Raw genomic sequence first — 6,330 nt, forward strand, 5'->3', positions numbered from 1 at the left:
TTTTTTTTTTATCAGTGTCTTCTTGAGGAGCAATTATTAATTCTTTTATTACAGAGCTTATTTCTGATCTTATTCCCTCTATATGTTTCTGCATTTGATTCTTTACTTTAGATGTATTAGTTCAGAGATTTCTTTTTTCATTTCAGAGGTTATTTCTGATCTGAGTTCCTCTATACCTTTCTGCAATTGTTTCTTTTCTTCAGGTGCTATTGATTCAGACATTTCAGCTGTGTGATTCCCAATTTGTTCTGTGCTAGTGTCCTGTGCACTTGTTGTGGGCTCGGGACCTGAGATTGCATTTTGGTCTTTCTCTTTGTCATTTTGTATAGCACTGTCCTCTGACCTTTAGTGTAGAGCTTTGGCGCAGTTATAACCTTAGCACCTACTGAAATTCAGGTGCAGATCTATTAAGTTTGAGTTCATCCAGTTGTGCCCAGCTTGGGTCTAGCTGTTGTGCTCAGCTCCTTCCTGCTGCAGCCCTTGAAAATGAACCTGTTGTGCACCTCTGGCAAGATGTTCTGCTCCTGGATTAGTTGGGTGGTTCTGGCCCCTAGTCTCTCTGCAGGGACTTCAGCTGCAGAATTTCACCTCAGGCCTGTATGCCAGGCCTGGTCTGGATCTGGAGGGATCCAGGGGGTGCAGGAGTGTGCAGAAGCTCTCCCACACACTAACCGGGCCTTGGCTTGGGCTGGGTCTGGGGGGTCCCAAGAGCATGGCAGAGGGTCTAACTCATGTGGTGTGTCTGGGCTTGGCCCAGAGAGGTCTAGCGGATGCAGGAGAGCCGGAAGCTCTCCCACACACTCACCAGGCCTGGGTTTGGGCTGGGTCTGGGGGTCCCGAGAGTGTGGCAGAAGTTCTCACTCACTATGCAGGCTTCAGGGGGGGGCTCCAGATGGGTGGGGGCGTCCTGAGAACATGGGAGAGGGTCTCACTCACACGGCATGCCTGAGCTTGGTCTGGAGAGGTTCAGAGGGTGCAGAGGAACCAGGAGCTCTCCCACACACTCACCGGGCCTCAGAATGACTCTTCAAAATGCATTAAAAACTCAGAGGCTTCTAACCAGCCTTCTTACTTTTACTGAATACCAAGGTGAAGTTATTTGCCCAAGATGAGAAATTTAAAGTTGAATTATAATTTAGTCCCACCCCTCCCCCAGGCATTGATCTTTGCCAAGTTGATGATAAGAAATGCTAGTAAGAAATGTGAGAGCACAAAAGACCGAGAGCCTGGACAATCTGGTGGTGGCGGAAGGAGAAATATCAGGAGTGGAATGGAAACTTAGTGTGACTACTTTTATTTTTAATATGTTGTTTAACCTTTGGATTTGTTTGGGCCTCCTAATTATGCTTAAAGCAAAAGTTAAGTTTAAGACCCTTTGGATCAAAGCTGCACTGCCCCCAAATTTCTGCATATCCTATAGTCCTCACACAGTACATTTCCCTTCATGCATTGTCCTAGTGACCCACTGAGGTCTTCCCTGCTCCAAGTTCACTCTATTTTCTGTGGTAGAATCCTGATTTTAGATGCATACTATGAAGTTATCAAGTCTTCAGTAACTGTGCTAAAAATGTCTCCTCTTCTATTCCGTGTGTGTGTGTGTGTGTGTGTGTGTGTGTGTGTGTCTACTTCCTTAGATAAGTTCATTTATAGTTCTTTAAATTTAGAACCATTTAGTTGGAAAAAAATAAACTCTTTTACTTCCAGCTTTTTTTTTCCAAGGTAGGTGGGAATCTGGGACTCAGGGCATGCGCTTCCTACGTGAGGCTGAATGAAACTTTTCAAACAACTTTAGCAAGCTTGGGATTCTTGTCTGTCAGGAGCTCCTGCAAATAATCAGGGGGAGAAATAGAAAATGGAGCTACAACGTTGAGAATTGGAAAGCTAGAGCTGCTTTATATGACAGCTCTGAGTAAGGGATTATAGAAAACAAGTTGTAGCGTTTCTGTTTAGGTCTTTATATAAGACTCAGAAGAACTTGTCAGGCTTGAGCTGTTTAAAGGTCTGAGAGCCTCGCGTTTCCCTTGGGCTGTGGCCTGCTCTGTGGCCAGGGGCTTAGGCCATTCTCTTCAGGATATCAATGTCCTCTACTGTGTCTCATCGTAGGACAGAACAAAATGTACAGATAAGTAAAAGCCCTCCTCGACCCTCCCCGCCCAAGCCCTCTGGTGGCTGCCTCCTTACTCTTCCCTTGTTAATAGCAAGCTTCTACTTCTCCCTCTCATCCATTTCCAGAAAGATGTTTTAAAAACACAAATCACACAGTGTCATTCCTGTGCTCAAAACCATGGAGCTATTTATTTCCAAAGACACCTAGAATAAAATGTTCCTCTTCCCCTCAACTTAAAACACTAGTTGACATGACCTCAGTGAGTTGCATTTCACCTTGTCTCATTTTCTCCTTCGTTTCCTGTGTCCCAGACATTCTGGTTTATCTCTTTGTCCTGCAGGGTTCCATCACGCTTTCCACCTCAGGGTTCTTGCATCTGGTTCCCTCTGGTCTGTTTGCATAGCTGTTTGGTTCTAAGTTACCAAGTTTTAGTTTCTGTGTTACCTTGGATCACTGAAAGCAAACCTCATCTCTCTTTCTAAGGAAGTCCCTCATCACCACACCTAGTTCATTCTCATGGGTTGTAACTATAGGCTTGTTCGCTCCCTCATGTGGTGTCTTTCACCCTCTGAGGAGAACGTGAGCCCTAGAAGAGCAGAGACTCATTTGGTCAAGTTCAGCGTTGTGTTGCTTCTGCCTAATGCAATGCCTGTCCACAGCAGATGTTCAGTACGTGTTTGTGGAAAGAAGCAATTGATCACTTTTTAGATGATTCAAGTTATTATTTTATCCTTAAATGATTTATTCCTTGATAAAGTATCCACCTGTTGGAGGGAGAAACATGTTTAATTTTGAACTTAAATACGTGTTCAAAGGACAGAGAGTTTTGACACATTGGAGGTATGTTTTTTCTTTGAAGCCTTAGCTATTAAGCAGTAAATTCTGTAATGATGTCAAATAGTTGAAGATTACATTGTGAGAGCAATTAGATTTCTACTAGCCAATGTCTACAAATTTTTCTACTTCCTATTTCCTTTGAAAATTTTATTTTGTCTGAATTTAGGATGTAGTCTTAACTATGGAAGCTGTTGCTTGTAAGTAATTTTTAATTGTTGAAATTCTAAAACTGCTACAAAATTAACATTTCTGTTTGTTTCAAATACATTGGTTCCAAGACTATGTCATGCTAGCCCTTTTTATTTGCAAGAATTACAAAATAAAAAATGTGGATATGGAAAGCATTGCTACGCTGACTTGGAATATGAAATTGTGTCTATAAAACACTGATGTAATGCTGTGAGCTCATAGGATAAACAGATACCGAGTCATTTTGTGGCACATTGTAGCATTATAACATTTTCAGTATAGTCAAAATGAAAATAATAAAAAAGTGGGAATTAACAGGTATGTGACTTCAAATATAAAAGCCAATAATCCTAAATCCTAATGTGAGGAAAGGCAAAAGCTGACAATCAGGTTCTTTCAGCATGTTTAACAATCTAGAAGATAGGAAAGATGCACAATAACATCTTAAGAGGGTAAAAGAACCAAGTTAAATATAAAGCACTGCTGATCAAAATCCTCTTATTACTGGGACAAAGGAAGGAAAAGTGAGCAACGGGATAAGAGAAAGCAAAGAGTTTGCTAACGAGGTGGCCTGACACCGATCTCTTCAGCTGTGTGGTCAAGAAAATGATGGTATTGATCAATCCTTCACTCTGTGCTTTCACACTTTGCAGCATGCTGGAGTCACAAAGAGCACAAAAAGCATGACACATGCACTCATGGTTCAGTAAGACTTTGAATGTCCACGCAGAGCGGAGGAGTGGGGTCCACTACTTGGGAGAGGCAGGATTTCAGCTGGATCTAGTTGGATGCATAGGGTTTTGGAAATAGCCATGAGCAGTGAGAAAGAGTGGGAAGAGAATGGCATGGAGACAAATTTTTTAAAAAACTTAAGACAAATACAGTGGCACCTCAGTTCATGAGCTCTCCTGCTCAGGAACAATTTGGTTCATGAAGAGAGACATTCTGCAAAATTTTTTGCTTCTGTTGAGGAACTCCGAAGCAGGTGATAAAGCTGACCATGGCCAACTTCGGCTCATGAGCACAAACACGGCTGTCTTCCTTGTTCTGACGTGCAGCCATGGCCTTCTCTAGCTGAGAGCCGACCTGTGCACACTTGCTGTGAAGCTTTTCGCGTGTGCACCTTTCCCCACATACAGTACTGTCGGGTATTATTCAGTCCTGTGTGGTTCCAAAGAAAGTGCGGAGCAAGCACGGTGGAAGAAAGGAAATGCAGAGCAGTAGTAAAGGTGACGGGAATGTGCAAAGCAGGAATAGTAAGAAGGTTTTCAAGAAAATAACTGCTGAGTTGAAGAAGGAAATTGTAGAAAAGCATGCCCATGATATTTGTGGGACTGACCTGGTCTCAGAGTACAAGACGACAAAATTGAAATCTCAACTATTTTGAAAAATAAAGATGCCACCAAAGGAGCCAATATGGCTAAAGGAAGAGTGACATTACCCAGCAGAGTGGAAGAAGAGGTGAAAACTTGTCAGTGTGACTGAATGAAGAACAGCCAGCAGGTGACAGCTTCGGTGAAGCCACGGCTGGGGATAAAGCCAGGAAATTGCACAGTAATTTACTTACTGCAAGAAGTGATGAAGCCAAATCCTGTAGAGTGTGATTTTGATAAGCTCTAAAGGAAAAGCAGTCTCCACAGTGTGATAAGATGCAGTGAGACTTCTGGGTCTGAGCAGGCCACTGCAGAAACCTACAAGAAAGAACTCATGGAATTCATCAAAGCAGAAGGATAAGGATGTGTCACTTAACAAGTGTTCCACTGGGATGAAATACGGCTCTCCTGGTAGAAAATGCTGAGCAGAACCTACATTATCAGGAAGAAAACGCACTGCTGGGGCACAAGCCCTTGAAGGGCAGATGGACCCTTGTGCTGTGTGAGAACACAAGACCTGGTTTGAAGATTAAGCTACTATCATTCCAAGCCCCTTTATGCATTCAAGGGACAGTGTGTACAAGGCCTGATTGCCTGTCCTGTGGAGGGCTATCACAAAAGCTTGGGTCACAGAGCAGGTGTTCATGGATTGGTTCCCAATTACTGTTATAAAATATCTTTCTGACAAGCAATGCCCCAAAGGTGCCAACTTCTGGTGGGCAATGTCCTGCACACCCTCCAGCCTTGGTGGATGATATGAACTCTAAGGATGACCTCATAAAAGTCAAGCTCCTCCTCCTCCGCACAACACCTTTTCTGCAGTCCATGGACCAGCACGTGATCTTCAATTGCAAGAAGCTGCAAGCAGAGGTACCTTTCACCAAGTATTTTAGTGTCACTGAAGAGAACTCTGAAAGAGTTCTGGAAGAAACATTCCAATGTCCTCCACTGCATCAACCTCACTGACAAAGAGGTTGGGATGATGTCATGTACCAGACCTTAAACTCAGCTTGGAGGAAACTGTGGTCAGAATGTGTCACTGAACATGACTCTGAAGGGTCTGACGCACAGGTAGCGGAGGAGACTGTGTCCATCGGCAAGCGCATGGGTCTGGATGTTGGTGTGGACACAGAGGAGCTAACCAACAAGCAGAAGGAGAGCCACCAGTGGAAGGGCTTGTTGGGCTCCAGAGCGAGCAGCAGAGGTGCTCGCTGGTGAACATTCCACTGGGACGAGGAAGCCAGGGAGGAGGTGAGCAGGACATGATAGAATCCATTATGGAAAAACGGAACGAGTGCCAGGATTTCTTTGCAAATGCCACCCCAACATAGCTGTAATGCAGTGTTGAAGTGGATGAACGATAACATAGTCTTTCATTTTCAGAGTGTCATGCAGTGCAGGAGAAAGCAAGTGATGTTAGACAGAAGTGTAGCCAAAATTGACCCCGCAGCTAAGAGACCAATGAGAGAGGAAACTTCCGAAGGAGATCTCCCCAATATCCCTATGGAGGGAGGACTCTCCCTCCAAACAATAACCTCTTCCTCATGTCTCTTCCTGTCCTCTGTACCAGAAGTCCCCTTAAGCAAGGTTAGTGTTCTCTCTCTTCATACTGTACTTTATTGTACTTTGTATTTTTAAAAACACATATGGTAACTTTATTTACATTGAACTTTTTGAGGAAATTTGACTAGTTTGCAACCAATTTGGTTAGTGACCAGAATTGTGGAACAAATTAAATTCGTGAACCAAGGTGCCACTGTACATTAGAAAAAGGGTTTGAGGGCCAGGGAGATGGCTCAGTAGAATAAGCACTTGCCTGGCAAG

Source organism: Octodon degus, unplaced genomic scaffold (assembly GCF_000260255.1).
Source record: "Octodon degus isolate 3935 unplaced genomic scaffold, OctDeg1.0 scaffold00023, whole genome shotgun sequence".
NCBI classification, from domain to species: domain Eukaryota; kingdom Metazoa; phylum Chordata; class Mammalia; order Rodentia; family Octodontidae; genus Octodon; species Octodon degus.